Genomic DNA, 19,825 nt, shown 5'->3' with positions numbered 1-19,825 from the left:
TCTCCCGTAGTATGTCTGTAGTCTCTGACCGTCTCTTGTAGGATGTGTGCAGTCTGACCATCTCCTGTAGGATGTGTGCAATCTCTGACCATCTCCTGTAGTATGTCTGCAGTCTCTGACCATCTCCCGTAGTATGTCTGTAGTCTCTGACCATCTCCTGTAGGATGTGTGCAGTCTCTGACCATCTCCCGTAGTATGTCTGTAGTCTCTGACCGTCTCTTGTAGGATGTGTGCAGTCTGACCGTCTCCTGTAGGATGTGTGCAATCTCTGACCATCTCCTGTAGTATGTCTGCAGTCTCTGACCATCTCCCGTAGTATGTCTGTAGTCTCTGACCATCTCCTGTAGGATGTGTGCAGTCTCTGACCGTCTCCTGTAGGATGTGTGCAGTCTCTGACCATCTCCTGTAAGATGTGTGCAGTCTCTGGCCATCTCCTGTAAGATGTGTGCAGTCTCTGACCGTCTCCTGTAGTATGTCTGCAGTCTCTGACCGTCTCCTGTAGTATGTCTGCAGTCTCTGACCATCTCCCGTAGTATGTCTGTAGTCTCTGACCATCTCCTGTAGGATGTGTGCAGTCTCTGACCATCTCCTGTAGGATGTGTGCAGTCTCTGACCGTCTCCTGTAGTATGTCTGCAGTCTCTGACCGTCTCCTGTAGTATGTCTGCAGTCTCTGACCATCTCCGTAGTATGTCTGTAGTCTCTGACTGTCTCCTGTAAGATGTGTGCAGTCTCTGACTGTCTCCTGTAAGATGTGTGCAGTCTCTGACCGTCTCCTGTAAGATGTGTGCAATCTCTGACCATCTCCTGTAAGATGTGTGCAATCTCTGACCATCTCCTGTAAGATGTGTGCAGTCTTTGACCATCTTCTGTAGGATGTCTGCTGTCTCTGACCGTCCCCTGTAGTACAGCTGTAGCCAAAAGTTTTGAGAATGACACAGTCTGCTGCCTCAATTTTTATGATGGCAGTTTGCATTTACTCCAGAATGTTATGAAGAACGATCAGATGAATTGCAAAGTCCCTCTTTGCCATGAAAATGAACTGAATCCCATAAAAAACATTTCCACTGCATTTGTGAAGAAGACTTCAGGGCACCCAAGAAAGTCCAGCAAGAGGCAGGACCGTCTCCTACAGGTGATTGAGCTGCGGGATCAGGGCACCACCGGCACCGGTGCAGAACTTGCTCAGGAATAGCAGCAGGCAGCTGTGAGTACGTCGGCACGCACAGTGAGAAGAAGACTTTTGGAGGATGGTTTGGTGTCAAGAAGAGCAGCAAAGAAGCCACTTCTCTCCAGGAAAAAAATCAGGGACAGACTGATACTCTACAAAAGGTCCAGGGATTGGACTGCTGAGGACTGGGGGAAAGTCATTTTCTCTAAGGATCCTCTTTCCAATTGTTTGGTGCATCCAGAAAAAAACCTTGTTCAGAGAAGAAAAGGTGAGCGCTACCATCAGTCCTGAGTCCTGCATCCGGAGACCATTCATGTGTGGGGTTGCTTCTCAGCCATGGGAGTGGGCTCCCTCACATTTTTGGCTAAGAACACCGCCATGACTTAAGAATGGTACAAAAACATCCTCCGAGAGCAACTTCTCCCAACCATCCAAGAACCGTTTGGTGAGGAACAATGCCTTTTCCAGCATGATGGAGCACCTCGATATACATCCTCCGAGAGCAACTTCTCCCAACCATCCAAGAACCGTTTGGTGAGGAACAATGCCTGTCCCAGCATGATGGAGCACTTCGACATACATCCTCCGAGAGCAACTTCTCCCAACCATCCAAGAACCGTTTGATGAGAAACAATGCTTTTTCCAGCATGATGGAGCACTTCGACATACATCCTCCGAGAGCAACTTCTCCCAACCATCCAAGAACAGTTTGGTGAGGAACAATGCCTGTCCCAGCATGATGGAGCACTTCGACATACATCCTCCGAGAGCAACTTCTCCCAACCATCCAAGAACAGTTTGGTGAGGAACAATGCCTTTTCCAGCATGATGGAGCACATTGCCATATAGCAAAAGTCATAAATAAGTGGCTTGGAGAACAAAGCATTGAAATGATGGGTCCATGGCCAGGAAGCTCCCCAGACCTTAATCCCATTGAGAACTTGTTGTCACTCTTCATAAGGCCGGTGAACAAAAAAAAAAAAACCTCTACAAATTCTGACAAACTTCAAGCATTGATTATGCAAGAATGGGCGGCCATCAGTCAGGATGTCCCCAGAAGTTGAGTGACGGCATGCCAAGGCGAATTGCAGACGTCTTGAAAAAGAAGGGTCAATACTGCTAATGGAGAAGAAAAGGTGAGTGCTGTCATCAGTCCTGTGTCCGGCATCCTGAGACCATTCATGTGTGGGGTTGCTTCTCAGCCAAGGGAGTGGGCTTACTTACAATTTTGGCTAAGACCACCGCCATGAATAAAGAATGGTCCAAAAACATCCTCGGAGAGCAACCGTTTGGTGAGGTACAATTCCTTTTCCAGCATGATGGAGCACCTTGCTATACATCCTCCGAGAGCAACTTCTCCCAACCATCCAAGAACAGTTTGGTGAGGAACAATGCCTTTTCTAGCATGATGGAGCACTTTGCCATAGGGCAAAAGTGATAACTAAGTGGCTTGGAGAACAAAACATTGAAATTATGGGTCCATGGCCAGGAAGCTCCCCAGACCTTAATCCCATCGAGAACTTGTGGTCACTCCTCATAAGGCCGGTGAACAAAAAAAAAACCTCTACAAATTCTTACAAACTTCAAGCATTGATCAGGCAAGAATGAGCGGCCATCAGTCAGGATGTCCCCAGAAGTTGACTGACGGCATGTCATCAGTCCTGTGTCCGGCATCCTGAGACCTTTCATGTGTGGGGTTGCTTCTCAGCCAAGGGAGTGGGCTCACTTACAATTTTGGCTAAGAACACCGCCATGAATAAAGAATGGTCCAAAAACATCCCCGGAGAGCAACTTCTCCCAACCATCCAAGAACAGTTTGGTGAGGAACAACGCCTTTTCCAGCATGATGGAGCACCTTGACATACATCCTCCGAGCAGTGGTGTATTAAGGTTCTGTGCTGCCCTAGGCCTGACTAAACTTGTGCACCCCCTAATTTACATATGACCCACCCTTTGCTGTGAAGGCCACCAGGGGAGGGCTGGCAGCCTTAGGCCTGGGGGGCAAGTCCAGTCAAGTGGCCTATTGAACCATGGAATCAGCTCACCTTCCATGCCCACCTGGTTTTGGACTGACAGCTGTATACAGTGTCTGGCCCCTACAATAATCCAGCCCTGAGTGCAGCCTTTTTACTAGTTTTTACCATTTTTCAGAGTGGCCCGGGGGGCAATTGCCACCCTGCCCCCCTTGCCAGTCCTCCCCTGAAGGCCACGCCCTTTACTGTTTACGACCCGCCCTGTCATCTGTGATCCACAGACCACAAGTCTATCAGTGCCCATCAGCGTAGCCTCATCGATTCCCATACGTTCAGCATCATCAGTGCAGCTTTATCAGTGTCGCCTCATTACTACCCATCAGTGCAGCCTCATCACTGACCACTTTATGGGGGTGCCAGACTGATTTGCCTCCTGGACTCTGCCCTCTGGCCCAATTCACCCCATAAGACTGGCACCATACTAAAAGTGTAGCGCAAGCCGGCGGAGACCCTTTTCGTGCAGGACCCGGGAGAAGGCTGTTTTTTCGTGCAGGGTGCAGCTTTTTGGCTGCCCCCCTGCAAAGTGCCTCCCTAGGCCTGGGCCTTGTTGGCCTAGGCCAAGATACAGCACTGCCTCCGAGAGCAACTTCTCCCAACCATCCAAGAACAGTTTGGCGAGGAACAATGCCTTTTCCGGCATTATGGAGCACCTCGACATACATCCTCCGAGAGCAACTTCTCCCAACCATCCAAGATCAGTTTGGTGAGGAACAATGCCGTTTCCAGCATGATGGAGCACCTTGCCATAAGGCAAAAGTGATAACTAAGTGGCTTGGAGAACAAAACATTGAAATGTTGGGTCCCTGGCCAGGAAGCTCCCCAGACCTTAATCCCATCGAGAACTTGTGGTCACTCATAAGGCCGGTGAACAAAAAAAAAAACCTCTACAAATTCTGACAAACTTCAAGCATTGATTATGCAAGAATGGACGGCCATCAGTCAGGATGTCCCCAGAAGTTGAGTGACACCGTGCCGGGGAGAATTGCAGAGGTCTTGAAAAAGAAAGGTCAACATTGCAAATATACTTCATGTCATTGTCAATAAAAGCCTTTGACACTTATGGAATGCTGGTAATTATACTTCAGTATCCCATAGTAACATCTGACACTAAGATCTAGAAGCAGCGGACTGCACCACAATGTGCCAGACAAAGTGAGAACGCCCCTAATAGAACATTTAGGTTGGAGTTCCACTTTCAAAAAAGAAGGAAGTTGCCAAAAACAGAAAAGCAAATTGTGACACAGGAAGAGGACACTGAGAATTTGTTGATAAAGTTGTGATTTCTTTGCTGTATGAACCAAAAATCATCAACACCAAATCTATGATCCCAATACAGAGATCAACTCAGATTTACAAATATCCACATTGTGGTTTGAAGGTGTACAGACCCCGGAACTCAGCACAGGGATGGTGGGAACCCCTCATAATGGGCACAGCGGGGGTACAGACCCAGGAACTCAGCACAGGGATGGTGGGAACCCCTCATAATGGGCACAGCGGGGGTACAGACCCAGGAACTCAGCACAGGGATGGTGGGAACCCCTCATAATGGGCACAGCGGGGGTACAGACCCAGGAACTCAGCACAGGGATGGTGGGAACCCCTCATAATGGGCACATCGGGTGTACAGACCTGGGAACTCAGCACAGGGATGGTGGGAACCCCTCATAATGGGCACAGCGGGTGTACAGACCCGGGAACTCAGCACAGGGATGGAGGGAACCCCTCATAATGGGCACAGCGGGTGTACAGACCCGGGAACTCAGCACAGGGATGGTGGGAACCCCTCATAATGGGCACAGCGGGTGTACAGACCCGGGAACTCAGCACAGGGAGGGTGGGAACCCCTCATAATGGGCACAGCGGGGGTACAGACCCAGGAACTCAGCACAGGGATGGTGGGAACCCCTCATAATGGGCACAGCGGGTGTACAGACCCAGGAACTCAGCACAGGGATGGTGGGAACCCCTCATAATGGGCACAGCGGGTGTACAGACCCAGGAACTCATCACAGGGATAGTGGGAACCCCTCATAATGGGCACAGCGGGTGTACAGACCCGGGAACTCAGCACAGGGATGGTGGGAACCCCTCATAATGGGCACAGCAGGTGTACAGACCCAGGAACTCAGCACAGGGATGGTGGAAACCCCTCATAATGGGCACAGCGGGTTTACAGACCCAGGAACTTATCACAGGGATAGTGGGACCCCTCATAATGGGCACAGCGGGTGTACAGACCCAGGAACTCAGCACAGGGATGGTGGGAACCCCTCATAATGGGCACAGCGGGGGTACAGACCCAGGAACTCAGCACAGGGATGGTGGGAACCCCTCATAATGGGCACAGCGGGGGTACAGACCCAGGAACTTATCACAGGGATAGTGGGACCCCTCATAATGGGCACAGCGGGTGTACAGACCCAGGAACTCAGCACAGGGATGGTGGGAACCCCTCATAATGGGCACAGCGTGTGTACAGACCCCGGAACTCAGCACAGGAATGGGGGAACCCCTCATAATGGGCACAGCGGGTGTACAGACCCTGGAACTCAGCACAGGGATGGTGGGAACCCCTTATAATGGGCACAGCGGGTGTACAGACCCGGGAACTCAGCACAGGGATGATGGGAACCCCTCATAATGGGCACAGTGGGGGTACAGACCCCGGAACTCAGCACAGGGATGGGGGAACCCCTCATAATGGGCACAGCGGGTGTCCAGACCCCGGAACTCAGCACAGGGATGGTGGGAACCCCTCATCTACAAAGGGACCCTAGACATTTGTCTTGCAGTAAATATTTCATTGTTTTGTGTTTTATTCTTTTTTGGGGTCGGATATTTCTCAGTGTCCTCTGCAATGGTTTTGGGGTTTTTTGGGTTTGGTTGTGTTTTTGATGTGAATTAGGGAAGCTCCAACTTCCTGAGCTACGTCAAATATTCTTGAGAAAACATTAACAGGAACCAGAAGAGAAAGAAGGTCAATTGGCTTGTAGCGGGGCTGGCTGGTCGTGTGCAGAGAAGGTGAGGTCGGTGCGTTTCCTGGGTGGGTTCTGGTCAGTGTCACAGCTTCAGTCTGTTCAGACCGGCTCTGGACCTTCCATCCTCCACACTGAGAATCGGACCCTCTCCACCCTGACGTGAGTAACTCCACTTCATCCACTCCATTTCAGACTTTTTGGTCAATTATTAGTAAGAGGTACAATGTTATTAATAGGACAATCCACTTAAAAGTCACATTTTAGTTCTTGGATACTCCCATAGAGAGATCTCTTATAGATGTTCTCACCCAGTTTTATTTGTTCCGACTCCATAATATAGCATAGACAAAAACCCAGCAGGGATGGTGGGAACCCCTCATAATGGGCACAGCGGGTGTACAGACCCAGGAACTCAGCACAGGGATGGTGGGAACCCCTCATAATGGGCACAGCGGGTGTACAAACCCAGGAACTCAGCACAGGGATGGGGGAACCCCTCATAATGGGCACAGCAGGTGTACAGACCTGGGAACTCAGCACAGAGATGGTGGGAACCCCTCATAATGGGCACAGCGGGTGCACAGACCCGGGAACTCAGCACAGGGATAATGGGAACCCCTCATAATGGGCACAGAATGTGTACAGACCCGGGAACTCAGCACAGGGATGGTGGGAACCCCTCATAATGGGCACAGCGGGTTTACAGACCCGGGAACTCAGCACAGGGATGGTGGAAACCCCTCATAATGGGCACAGCGGGTTTACAGACCCAGGAACTTATCACAGGGATGGTGGGAACCCCTCATAATGGGCAGAGCAGGTGTACAGACCCGGGAACTCAGCACAGGGATGGTGGGAACTCCTCATAATGGGCACAGCGGGTGTACAGACCCAGGAACTCAGCACAGGGATGGTGGAACCCCTCATAATGGGCACAGCGGGTGTACAGACCCAGGAACTCAGCACAGGGATGGGGGGAACCCCTCATAATGGGCACAGCGGGTGTACAGACCCGGGAACTCAGCACAGGGATGGGGGGAACCCCTCATAATGGGCACAGCGGGTGTACAGACCCGGGAACTCAGCACAGGGATGGGGGGAACCCCTCATAATGGGCACAGCGGGTGTACAGACCCGGGAACTCAGCACAGGGATGGTGGGAACCCCTCATAATGGGCACAGTAGGCTTGGTGACTTATCCTACTTGGTATTTTGTGGATCTCTTCTCTGACACGTGGCATCCGTCCTCCATACCTCATGGTTTCTCTTGATAATCTATTCATGGCCGCAGACGTGTTTGTTGAAAAATCTTCTATAATCCTTCCCATGAGATCATTTTATCACATCGCATTCCTGAAGAAGTGGGATTTGTTCCGAGAGACGTGTTGGGTGAAAATCAGATTTGCAATATATTCTATCATGTATGGGCTGGAATTATGAGATCTTATCAGATGTTTATTATGGTCTAATCTACAGAAGTTATAAAGGTCAGAGGAACTCTTTTATCTGCATAATAAGATTTAGAACGTCTCTTTGTGTTTGTCGGGGGGCAGTTATCTGCGTTTCATATACAGTGCCTTGAAAAAGTATTCACACCCCTTGAAATTTCCCACATTTTCTCATGTGACAACCAAAAACGTAAATGTATTTTATTGGGATTTTATGTGATAGGCCGACACAAAGTGGCCATAATTGTGAAGTGGAAGGAAAATGATAAATGATACAAATAAATCTGTGAAAAGTGTGGCTGCATTTGTATTCACCCCCCGGAGTCAATACTTTGTAGAAGCGCCTTTCCCTGCAATTACAGCTGGGAGTCTTTTTGGGGATGTCTCTACCAGCTTTGCACATCTAGAGAGGACATTTCTGCTCATTCTTCTTTGCAGAATATCTCATCTCTGTCAGATTGGATGGAGAGCGTCTGTGAACAGCAATTTTCAAGTCTTGCCACAGATTCTCAATGTGATTTAGGTCTGAACTGTGACTGGGCCATTCTAACACATGAAACCATTCCATTGTAGCTCTGGCTGGATGTTTCGGGTCGTTGTCCTGCTGGAAGGTGAACCTCCGCCCCAGTCTCAAGTCTTTTCTTCTAAGATTGCCCTGTATTTGGCTCCATCCATCTTCCTATCAACTCTGACCAGTTCCCTGTCCCTGCAGAAGAAAAGCATCCCCACACCATGATGCTGCCACCACCATGTTTCACAGTGGCGTGTTCAGGGTGATGTGCAGTTTTAGCGTTTTGGTTAAATTTTGGTCTCATCTGAGCAGAGCTCCTTCTTCCACATGTTTGCTGTGTCCCCCACATGGCTTCTCACCAACTGCAAACAAGACTTCTTATGGCTTTCTTCCACCAATGGCTTTCTTCTTCTCACTCTTCCATAAAGGGCAGATTTGTGGAACGCACGACTAATAGCCTGAGCTGTGGATCTCTGAAGGTCCTCCAGAGTTCCCATGGGCTTCTTGGCTGCTTCTCTGATGAATGCTCTCCTTGCCCGGCCGGTCAGTTTAGGTGGACGGCCATGTCTTGGTAGGGTTGTCCAGCCGGTCAGTTTAGGTGGACGGCCATGTCTTGGTAGGGTTGCCCGGCCGGTCAGTTTAGGTGGACGGCCATGTCTTGGTAGGGTTGCCCAGCCGGTCAGTTTAGGTGAACGGCCATGTCTTGGTAGGGTTGCCCGGCCGGTCAGTTTAGGTGGACGGCCATGTCTTGGTAGGGGCCCGGCTGGTCAGTTTAGTTGGACGGCCACATCTTGGTAGGGGCCCGGCCGGTCAGTTTAGGTGGACGGCCATGTCTTGGTAGGGGCCCGGCCAGTCAGTTTAGGTGCATTAAATCAGCCTCAGAACCTGTGTAATTAATATGTGCCCTGAATTAAAGAGATGAGGTGGCAACCCTAGTCTGCTGTGTTCCTTGGCCTTCATGAAGCTGTTTGTTCACCAAGGTTCTCTAACAAACCTCTGAGGGCTTCACAGAACAGCGTTATTTATACTGAGATTAAATTACACTGAGATTAAATTACACATGGGGCCTTCATGATGCTGAATGTTCTCCTTGCCCGGCCGGTCAGTTTAGGTGGACGGCCATGTCTTGGTAGGGTTGCCCGGCCGGTCAGTTTAGGTGGATGGCCATGTGTTGGTAGGGGCCCGGCCGGTCAGTTTAGGTGGACGGCCAAGTCTTGGTAGGGTTGCAGTTGTGCCGTACTCTTTCCATTTTCCCATGATGGATTGAACAGCGCTCCGTGAGATGGTCAAAGCTTGGGAGATTTTTTTATAACCTAACCCTGCTTTAACCTTCTCCACAACTTTATCCCTGACCTGTCTGGTGTGTTCCTTGGCCTTCATGATGCTGTTTGTTCACTAAGGTTCTCTAACAAACCTCTGAGGGCTTCACAGAACAGCTGTATTTATACTGAGATTAAATGACACACAGGTGGACTCTATTTACTAATTTGGTGACTTCTGAAGGCAGTTGGTTCCACTAGATTTTAGTTAGGGGTATCAGAATAAAGGGGGGTGAATAGCTGGTAGAGACATCCCCAAAAAGACTTGCAGCTGTAATTGCAGGGAAAGGCGGTTTTACAAAGTATTGACTCCGGGGGGTGAATACAAATGCAGCCACACTTTTCACAGATTTATTTGTATCATTTATCATTTTCCTTCCACTTCACAATTATGGCCACTTTGTGTCGGTCTATCACATAAAATCCCAATAAAATACATTTTTTATGTTTTTGGTTGTAACATGAGAAATGTGGGACGTTTCAAGGGGTGTGAATACTTTTTCAAGGCGCTGTATTATCTCCTTATTGTTTGGGTTTTGTCTTATATAAATACAATGAGGGGATATGAATACATTGAGATTTAATTATTCCCTCTGATTCCCCTGAACCATTCCCGTGTAACCTGAGGATGTCCTGAGTTATTTTTCAATGTTTAAATCGCACATTTCTCATGTTCATCGTTTTCTTTCAACCGTTACATTTGTGACAACGTATTCTTCTTTTTTTTTTTTTTTTTTAATGCTGTATTTAGGAACGGTAATGGGTGCATACAGTATAGCCAGGGCTGGGACAAGGAAGGGGGGTGGGGGGCAGGAGGGGATGCTGCCCTGGGCATTTTGGCATCATGTGAGGTGGGGGGGGCTCCACGAGGAGATTGGGGGGAGAGGATTTGTGTTGGGAAAATTAATTTTGGGGACTGCAGGGGTAAGAATTGTTATAGTAAGGGAATTTTTATTTATTTTTTTTTTTTGGGGGGGGGGGGGGGGGGGGCGCTAGCAGTGGGGATTTGAGGGATTTGTGTTGGGAGGAGACATGGTTCGTGGTAGAAGAGGTGATCTGGTAGAAGAGGAAGAGAGTTTGTGCTAGGAGGGGGGATTTGGGGGGATTATTCTAGAAGAGGTGATATAGTAGGAGAGGAAGAGAGTTTGTGCTAGGAGGGGGGATTTGGGGGATTTATTCTTGAAGAGGTGATATGGTAGGAGAGGAAGGGATTGTGTGCTAGGAGGGGGGATTTGGGCGATCTGGTAGAAGAGGAAGTCGATTTTGTGCTAGGAGGGGAGATTTGGGGGGATTATGCTGGAATAGGTATCTGGTAGAAGAGGAAGGGGTTTTGTGCTAGGAGGGGGAATTTTGGGGGTTTGTATTGGGAAGGGGATGGTGGAAGAGGATTTGTGCTAGGAGAGGGGGAGTTTGAGGGGTTTGCGTTGGGAGGGGGGAAAGGGGGGTTGATTAGGATCTGTGCTAGGAGGGTGGATTTGGGGGGGGTTTGTGCAACAAGAGGTGATATGGTAGAAGAGGAAGGGATTGGGTGCTAGGAGAGGGGATTTGGGGGGTTTGTATTAAGAGGGGGGTGGTGGAAGAGGATTTGTGCTGGGGGGTGGGTTTGATGGGTTTGTGTTGGGAGGGGGGTTGATTAGGATTTGTGAGAAGAGGGCGGATTTGGGGGGTTTGTGCTAGAAGAGGTGATCTGGTAGAAGAGGAAAGGGATTTTGTGCTGGAGGGGGGGGGGGGGGTTTAGGGGGTCTGTGCTAGAAGAGGTGATCTGGTAGAAGAGGAAGGGGATTTTGAGCTAGGAGGGGGGATTGGGGGGGGGTTGTATTAGAAGAGGTGATCTGGTAGAAGAGGAAGGGATTTTGAGCTAGGAGGGGGGATTGGGGGGGGTTGTATTAGAAGAGGTGATCTGGTAGAAGAGGAAGGGATTTTGAGCTAGGAGGGGGGATTGGGGGGGTTGTATTAGAAGAGGTGATCTGGTAGAAGAGGAAGGGGATTTTGTGCTAGGAGGGGGGATTTGGGTGGTTTGTGCTAGAAGAGGTGATCTGGTAGAAGAGGAAAGGGATTTTGTGCTAGGAGGGGGGGGGGGGGTTTAGGGGGTCTGTGCTAGAAGAGGTGATCTGGTAGAAGAGGAAAGGGATTTTGTGCTAGGAGGGGGGGATTTGGGGGGGGGGGGGTTGTGCTAAATGAGGTGATCTGATAGAAGAGGAAAGGGATTTTTGTGCTAGGAGGGGGGGATTTGGGGGGGGGGGGTTTGTGCTAAATGAGGTGATCTGATAGAAGAGGAAGGGGATTTTTGTGCTAGGAGGGGGGATTTGGGGGGGGGGGGGTTGTGCTAAATGAGGTGATCTGATAGAAGAGGAAGGGGATTTATGCTAGGAGAGAAAAAAAAATGGGGGGGGGGGGGCGTTTTTGCTCTCAGGGATGATTAGGAGGGATTTGTGCTAAGAGGGGAGATTTGGGGTGGGGAGGATTTGTGTTAGAAGGGGGTGGGTTGAGGGGAATTTGTGCTGGGAGGGGGTCTACAACCTTTTGTACCACCTGCCCCACCCTATTAGATTGTAAGCTCCTCTGAGCAGGGCCCTCTTAGCCCTCTTGTATTTTATTGTATTGTCTCCCTTTTATATTGTAAAGTGCTGTTGGTGCTATATAAAACCTGTATAATAATAATAAAAAAAATAATAATAATTTGGAGTGTGTGTGTGGGGGGGGGGATTTGTGCTTGGAGAGGAAATTTGAGGGGTAGAGGATTTGTGCTAGGAGGGGGTGATTTTTTTGCAGGGGGGGATTTGAGGAAAGAGAGGATATGAGGTAGGAGAGGGGATGGGGGTGCAAATATTTATGCTGGGAGGGAGGACTTCATTAGGGCATCAAATTTGCACTGGGAGGAGGGGAAATTTTTGCGGGTTAAGCATGCAGATTGGTGCTCGATTCCTTTTCTTTTGGGGGGGGGGGGGGGGGGGCGAATTGCTGACACATAATGCTCATACGTCCTTGGTGGGTGAGCACAGTTTGGCATGGAGCTCTAGATGACCTTGAGTAAAGTAAAAGAGTTATTGGAGTAAACAGAGTGCAACCCGCTTTCCGTCACCGTACACAAATTACATTTACTGTATATAAATTTTTTCAGACAAATAGAGCTTTTTTTGGTGGTGGTGGTGGTGGTGGAGGGGGGGGGGGGGGGACGACTTACTAAATGACACTGACAGGGATAAGAAACAGAGAGATCGTTCCCTCTGTACAGAGCCCTGTGTTGATTGTCAACACAGAGCTCTGGGCTGTGATTGGACACAGCCGATCAGCAGGTCCCGGACTTGAATTATTGGCCAGGACTTGCTGACAGACTCCTGCTGTATACAATCCGGGCCTGGAAGCAGAGAGCAATGTACGGGTACATTGCTTTGCCCTGTTCACTATTCCTCCCACTGACACCAATAAAGGGGCATTATTCCTCCCACTGACACCAATGATGGGACACTATTCCTCCCACTGACACCAATGATGGGACACTATTCCTCCCACTGACACCAATGATGGGGCACTATTCCTCCCACTGACACCAATGATGGGGCACTATTCCTCTCACTGACACCAATGATGGGACACTATTCCTCCCACTGACACCAATGATGGGGCACTATTCCTCCCACTGACACCAATGATGGGGCACTATTCCTCCCACTGACACCAATGATGGGGCAATATTCCTCCCACTGACACCAATGATGGGGCACTATTCCTCCCACTGACACCAATGATGGGGCACTATTCCTCCCACTGACACCAATGATGGGGCACTATTCCTCCCACTGACACCAATGATGGGGCACTATTCCCCCCACTGACACCAATGATGGGACACTATTCCCCCAACTGACACCAATGATGGGACACTATTCCTCCCACTGACACCAATGATGGGACACTATTCCTCCCACTGACACCAATGATGGGACACTATTCCTCCCACTGACACCAATGATGGGACACTATTCCCCCCACTGACACCAATGATGGGACACTATTCCTCCCACTGACACCAGTGATGGGGCACTATTCCTCCCACTGACACCAATGATGGGGCACTATTCCCCCCCCTGACACCAATGATGGGGCACTATTCCCCCCACTGACACCAATGATGGGGCACTATTCCCCCCACTGACACCAATGATGGGACACTATTCCTCCCACTGACACCAGTGATGGGGTACTATTCCTCCCACTGACACCAGTGATGGGGTACTATTCCTCCCACTGACACCAGTGATGGGGCACTATTCCCCCCACTGACACCAATGATGGGACACTATTCCTCCCACTGACACCAGTGATGGGACACTATTCCTCCCACTGACACCAATGATGGGGCAATATTCCTCCCACTGACACCAATGATGGGACACTATTCCTCCCACTGACACCAGTGATGGGGTACTATTCCTCCCACTGACACCAGTGATGGGGCACTATTCCCCCCACTGACACCAATGATGGGACACTATTCCTCCCACTGACACCAATGATGGGACACTATTCCTCCCACTGACACCAGTGATGGGGCACTATTCCTCCCACTGACACCAGTGATGGGGCACTATTCCCCCCCCTGACACCAATGATGGGACACTATTCCTCCCACTGACACCAGTGATGGGACACTATTCCTCCCACTGACACCAATGATGGGGCACTATTCCTCCCACTGACACCAATGATGGGGCAATATTCCTCCCACTGACACCAATGATGGGGCACTATTCCTCCCACTGACACCAATGATGGGGCACTATTCCTCCCACTGACACCAATGATGGGGCACTATTCCTCCCACTGACACCAATGATGGGGCACTATTCCCCCCACTGACACCAATGATGGGACACTATTCCCCCCACTGACACCAATGATGGGACACTATTCCCCCCACTGACACCAATGATGGGACACTATTCCTCCCACTGACACCAATGATGGGGCACTATTCCTCCAGCTGATACCAATGATGGGGCACTATTCCTCCCACTGACACCAATGATGGGGCACTATTCCTCCAGCTGATACCAATGATGGGGCACTATTCCTCCCACTGACACCAATGATGGCGTACTACTCCTTAAACGAATACCAATGATGGGGCACTTTTCCTCCAACTAATCCAAAGATGGGGCACTATTCTTTGAACTAATACCTATGATGGGGCACCATTCCTCCCGCTGATACCAATGATGAGGAACCATTCCTCCGACTAATACCAATGATTAGGGATAAATTCCTTCTCCAGTTGATCACAGGCGCTATATAAAATAGTTTTACTCCCACTGACCACCAAGCTTTCTTTAGTTCCACTGATGCCGTAAAATTTTCTACTCCCAATGGCCACAATCCAGCCCCTATAAAGTCTGAAGGGCAGTAAACTGGCCCTTTTGTTTAGAAAGTTTGGAGACCCATGCTCCAGATCAGTGGTCTCCAAGGTGCGGCCCGGGGGCTGGATGTGGCCCTTTGCTTACCTTTATCTGGCCCTTGGTGCACTACTCCTCCAACTGGCACCAATGATGGGACACCACTCCTCTCATTGAGAGCATCAGTGGGGCACTATTTCTTCCACTGGTACCAAAAAGAGGCACTAGTCCTCCCATTAAAACCAATGATGGGGCATTGCTTGCTTCCACTGACCACAGTCCCAAAGCCCAAAGGACAATAAACTGGCTCTTTACTTAGAAAGTTTGGAGACACGTGCTCAATGGAATGAACCATCAACCCTCATGAGGGCATTAAGGGAGGGCCATCCTTCATGTGTTGAGAGGCTAGGAAGACATTTCTAACCCTGAGATCAGGAAAGGGGCCTGGGCCTGTCCGAAAGGTAGGATTACCCAGGGCTGGCTAAAGGAGATGGAGCTGGAGAAAGTTTATATTTTGACATGGCAGTCGCACAACAGTAGGATGCCAATTTATTATTCGTAGTTCTTGTGGGTCATTTGCAAATATCCAAGGATCCTGCGAACTACTACGACCAATACTATACTGAACAAAATTATAAACTCAACACTTGTTTTTGCCCCCCATTTTCCATGAGTTGAACTCAAAGATCTAAGAAAACCGGGATTCATCCGTGAAGGGAACACCTCTCCAAAGTGCCAGGCGCCATCGAATGTGAGCATTTGCCCACTCAAGTCGGTTACGATGACGAACTGCAGTCAAGTTGAGACCCCGATGAGGACGACGAGCATGCAGATGAGCTTCCCTGAGTTTGTGCAGAAATTCTTTGGTTATGCAAACCGATTGTTGCAGCAGCTGTCCAGGTGGCTGGTCTTCAGGGGAGGACTGGGCCAGGGGGCAGGGGGGCAATTGCCCCCTGGGCTGCTCCGTAACAAGGCTGCACCGCTTCTGCCCCTTTTCAACAATGTCATGAAGGAGAGGGGCTTAGTCATTATCTCATAAAGCGCAGCCATTCAATGTTTGAGAAACCTGATGCAAAAGCAAAGCTGACCCTCTCTGTTTTTGGGTTCGTTCAGGTGGCGCATGCATGCACGTGACGTCAGTACATGCTGTGACGTCACGTGCCGTGCCTCTGTGCACGGGGCCACAAATCTCCTCAATTTCCTTGCCCCGGGCTCCTCCCCTCTCCTGGAATGATAGCACCGGGGCCTGGGCCTGAGGACAGTGGTCTGCGCAGCTGCTGATGTCCGTCACCATGCAAGCCGCGACTCGCAAATATTTATTTTTATAGGGGAAAAATAAGCTGCTCTTTACCGGTTTTCAGAGCGCTGATCGCCGCTCACGTGACCCGCCGCCTCTCTCCTCATTTCGGCCTCTCCTCCTCCCCACCAGACTGATGTCAGCGGGGGAGTCCTCGGCCCCGCCCACGGCAGGCAGCTGTCAGACAGGGAGAGGAGAGAGCTGGCGGGTCACGTGAGCGGCGATCGGCGCTCTGAAAACTGGTAAAGAACGGCTTATCTTTTTAAAAACACAGAAACAAACAAAACACTTCCCTGCCAGTGTCATTTATACAGTAAGGCCCCTTTCATACTTGTGCGACTTGTCCTGCGACTTGGGACTGCAAAGCTGTATGACAAGTCGTACTCTATGATTTCCAATGGGTACCGTTCATATCTGTACGACTTCAAGTCGCAACGACTTCAAAGTAGTCCCTGCACTACTTTGGGCTGATTTTAATGCCTTTTTAGGTCCAAAGACATAGGCATTGCTTCAAGTGAGGTCAAAATCGCGGTAAAATCGCGGCGGGAAAATCGCAGTGGCAAAATCGCGCGACTTTTAGATAATTGCAAGTGTGAAAGGGACCTAACAGTGCATATTATTTAGCACTGATTACTGTATTAGTGTCACTGGTCCCCAAAAAGTGTCAAAAATGTCAGTTAGGGGTCTGATCTGTCCGCCGCAATGTCGCAGTCCCGCTAAAAATCGCAGATCGCCGCCATTACTAATAAAAACAAAAATAAATAAAAAGTGCAAAAATCTATCCCATAGGGTGTAAACGCTATAACTTTTGCGCAAACCAATTAAAATACAATTTTTGGGATTTTGTTTACCAAAAATATGTAGCAGAATACAAAATGGCCTAAACTGATAAAAAAATTAGATTTTTTTTTCCAATTTTTTTATTAAAGAAAGTAAAAAATATTGTTGGTTTTTTTTTCAAAATTTTCGTTCTTTTTTTTGTTTATAGCGCAAAATCTAAAAACTGCACAGGTGATCAAATACCACCAAAAAAAGCTCTTATTTGTGGGGGAAAAAAACTACATCAATTGTATTTGGGTACAGTGTCGCACGACCGCGCAATTGTCAGTTAAAGTCACGCAGTGCCGAATTGCAAAAAATAGCCTGGTCATTAAGGGGGAAAATCCTTTTGGTCCAGAAGGGGTTAAAATACGCTTATTGGGATTTTTTTTTTTTTTTTTACCAAAAATGTGTAGCAGAGAAGAAATTGGTCTAAAATAATGATAAAAAATTCGATTTTTTTTTTATTTTTTTTATTGAGAATGTTTTTAGCAGAAAGTAAAATATATTGTTTTTTTTTTTTTTTTCAAAATTGTCGCTCCTTTTTTGTTTATAGCACAAAATCTAAATATGTAGCAGAAAACAAATTGGCCTAAAATGTTAAAAAATTTAGATTTTTAAATGTTTTTTTTGGAATGTTATATAGGAGAAAGTGAAAATGTATTGTTTTTTTTTTTTTTTTTCAGAATTGTTGCTCTTTTTTTTGTTTATAGCACAAAATCGAAAAATCGCAGAGGTGATCAAATGCCACCAAAATAAAGCTGGTGAGGACATGGCTCGTTTTGGCGGGGGTGAGTGTAGCTCCCTCCTAGGTAGGTGCTAGTGAGGACATGGCTCGTTTTGGCGGGGGGGGGGGGGGGGGAGTGTAGCTCCCTCCTAGGTAGGTGCTAGTGAGGACATGGCTCGTTTTGGCGGGGGTGAGTGTAGCTCCCTCCTAGGTAGGTGCTAGTGAGGACATGGCTCGTTTTGGCGGGGGTGAGTGTAGCTCCCTCCTAGGTAGGTGCTAGTGAGGACATGGCTCGTTTTGGCGGCGGGGGGTTGAGTGTAGCACCCTCCTCGGTAGGTGCTAGTGAGGACATGGCTCGTTTTGGCGGGGGGGGGGGGGGGTGAGTGTAGCTCCCTCCTAGGTAGATGCTAGTGAGGACATGGCTCGTTTTGGCGGGGGGGGGGGGGTGAGTGTAGCTCCCGCCTAGGTAGGTGCTAGTGAGGACATGGCTCATTTTGGCGGGGGGGGGGGTGAGTGTAGCTCCCTCCTCGGTAGGTGCTAGTGAGGACATGGCTCGTTTTGGCGGGGGGTGAGTGTAGCTCCCTCCTAGGTAGGTGCTAGTGAGGACATGGGTCGTTTTGGCGGCGGGGGGGGGGGGGGGTGAGTGTAGCACCCTCCTCGGTAGGTGCTAGTGAGGACATGGCTCGTTTTGGCGGGGGGGGGGGGGTGAGTGTAGCTCCCTCCTAGGTAGGTGCTAGTGAGGACATGGCTCGTTTTGGCGGGGGGTGAGTGTAGCTCCCTCCTAGGTAGGTGCTAGTGAGGACATGGCTCGTTTTGGCGGCGGGGGGGGGGGGGGGGGGTGAGTGTAGCACCCTCCTCGGTAGGTGCTAGTGAGGACATGGCTCGTTTTGGCGGGGGGGGGGGGGTGAGTGTAGCTCCCTCCTAGGTAGGTGCTAGTGAGGACATGGCTTGTTTTGGCGGGGGGTGAGTGTAGCTCCCTCCTAGGTAGGTGCTAGTGAGGACATGGCTCGTTTTGGCGGGGGGGGGGGGGGGTGAGTGTATCTCTAAAGTGTATGGACAAAAAATATTTGTCGAACCCTATACTAATATTGTGTACCAGTGGCGACCCGTCCATACAGGGTGCAGGGGCACCACCCGCCTAATCCATGCACCGGCCCCTAATCTACATGCAGGTCACCGGACGCATGGATTCCAATTGGTCCTTTTTTTTTTAGAAGCACATGATTGGAGCCGGAGGCTCTAATTGGCTTAAAAAAGGATGGGCTCGTGGCACAGAGCACTGCGCCCAAAGCCCACCCAGTTGTGTGTTAATATTCGCTAATGTCTCCCTGTTTCTCCACACGGCCAATTAGGAAGTGGGTCCTGAGTCCCAATTGGCTGGGAGTCCTAAGACCCGTATAGGCCGCGAGTCGAGTCCTAACTCCTGATTGGCTGGGAGGAGAATTGTCTGCCAGGACTCCAGGGGAGACACAGGGGTGAAGACGCCACCTGCATGGCGTAAGTGCAGGGGCTAGTGGGGGGGCCTGACAGGCGATCGATCGATCGAGCGATGGGGGGGTTATGTGGTTGGCTGTGGGCCAACCCCCCCCCCCCCAAGTAAATTAAGCACCAGCCGCCACTGTTGTGTAAATGTTCTATAATTCTTTCTTTAAGTCTTCTCTTAGTTCTGCCTATATAGAGTAGGTTGTAAGGACATTTTATGGCATACGCCACTCCCTTATGGGTCATTTATACATATTGTTGTATATTATCATAGTATTGTATACTGTATGAATATACCGTATATATATATATTATAATGTATATGTGTATATTATCATAGTATCGTATACTGTATGTATATACCGTATATATATTATAATGTATATGTGTATATTATCATAATATCGTATACTGTATGAATATACCGTATATATATATATTATAATGTATATGTGTATATTATCATAGTATTGTATATTGTATGTATATACCGTATATATATATTTTAATGTATATGTGTATATTATCATAGTATTGTATACTGTATGTATATACCTTATATATATATTATAATGTATATGTGTATATTATCATAGTATTGTATACTGTATGTATATACCGTATATATATATTTTAATGTATATGT

At 49.0% G+C, this 19,825-nt stretch overlaps 1 protein-coding gene across 2 annotated transcripts in view; it reads left to right on the top strand.

The window, feature by feature from the left end:
- The first annotated feature begins 6,172 nt into the window (after positions 1-6,172).
- FCER1G (Fc epsilon receptor Ig) overlaps positions 6,173-19,825 on the top strand; it is a 31,342-nt gene continuing 17,689 nt past the window's right edge. Inside the window, exon 1 of one of the 2 annotated variants that reach the window (XM_082275177.1) lies at positions 6,173-6,342. The gene's annotated coding sequence lies outside the window, so the exon portion shown is untranslated. The remainder of the gene's footprint in view (positions 6,343-19,825) is intronic. The other variant, XM_082275176.1, reaches the window with a different exon arrangement.

This window comes from Pelophylax lessonae, assembly GCF_965119305.1.
Source record: "Pelophylax lessonae genome assembly, chromosome: 13".
NCBI lineage: Eukaryota > Metazoa > Chordata > Amphibia > Anura > Ranidae > Pelophylax > Pelophylax lessonae.
This window is presented reverse-complemented; position numbering and strand designations above follow the sequence as displayed.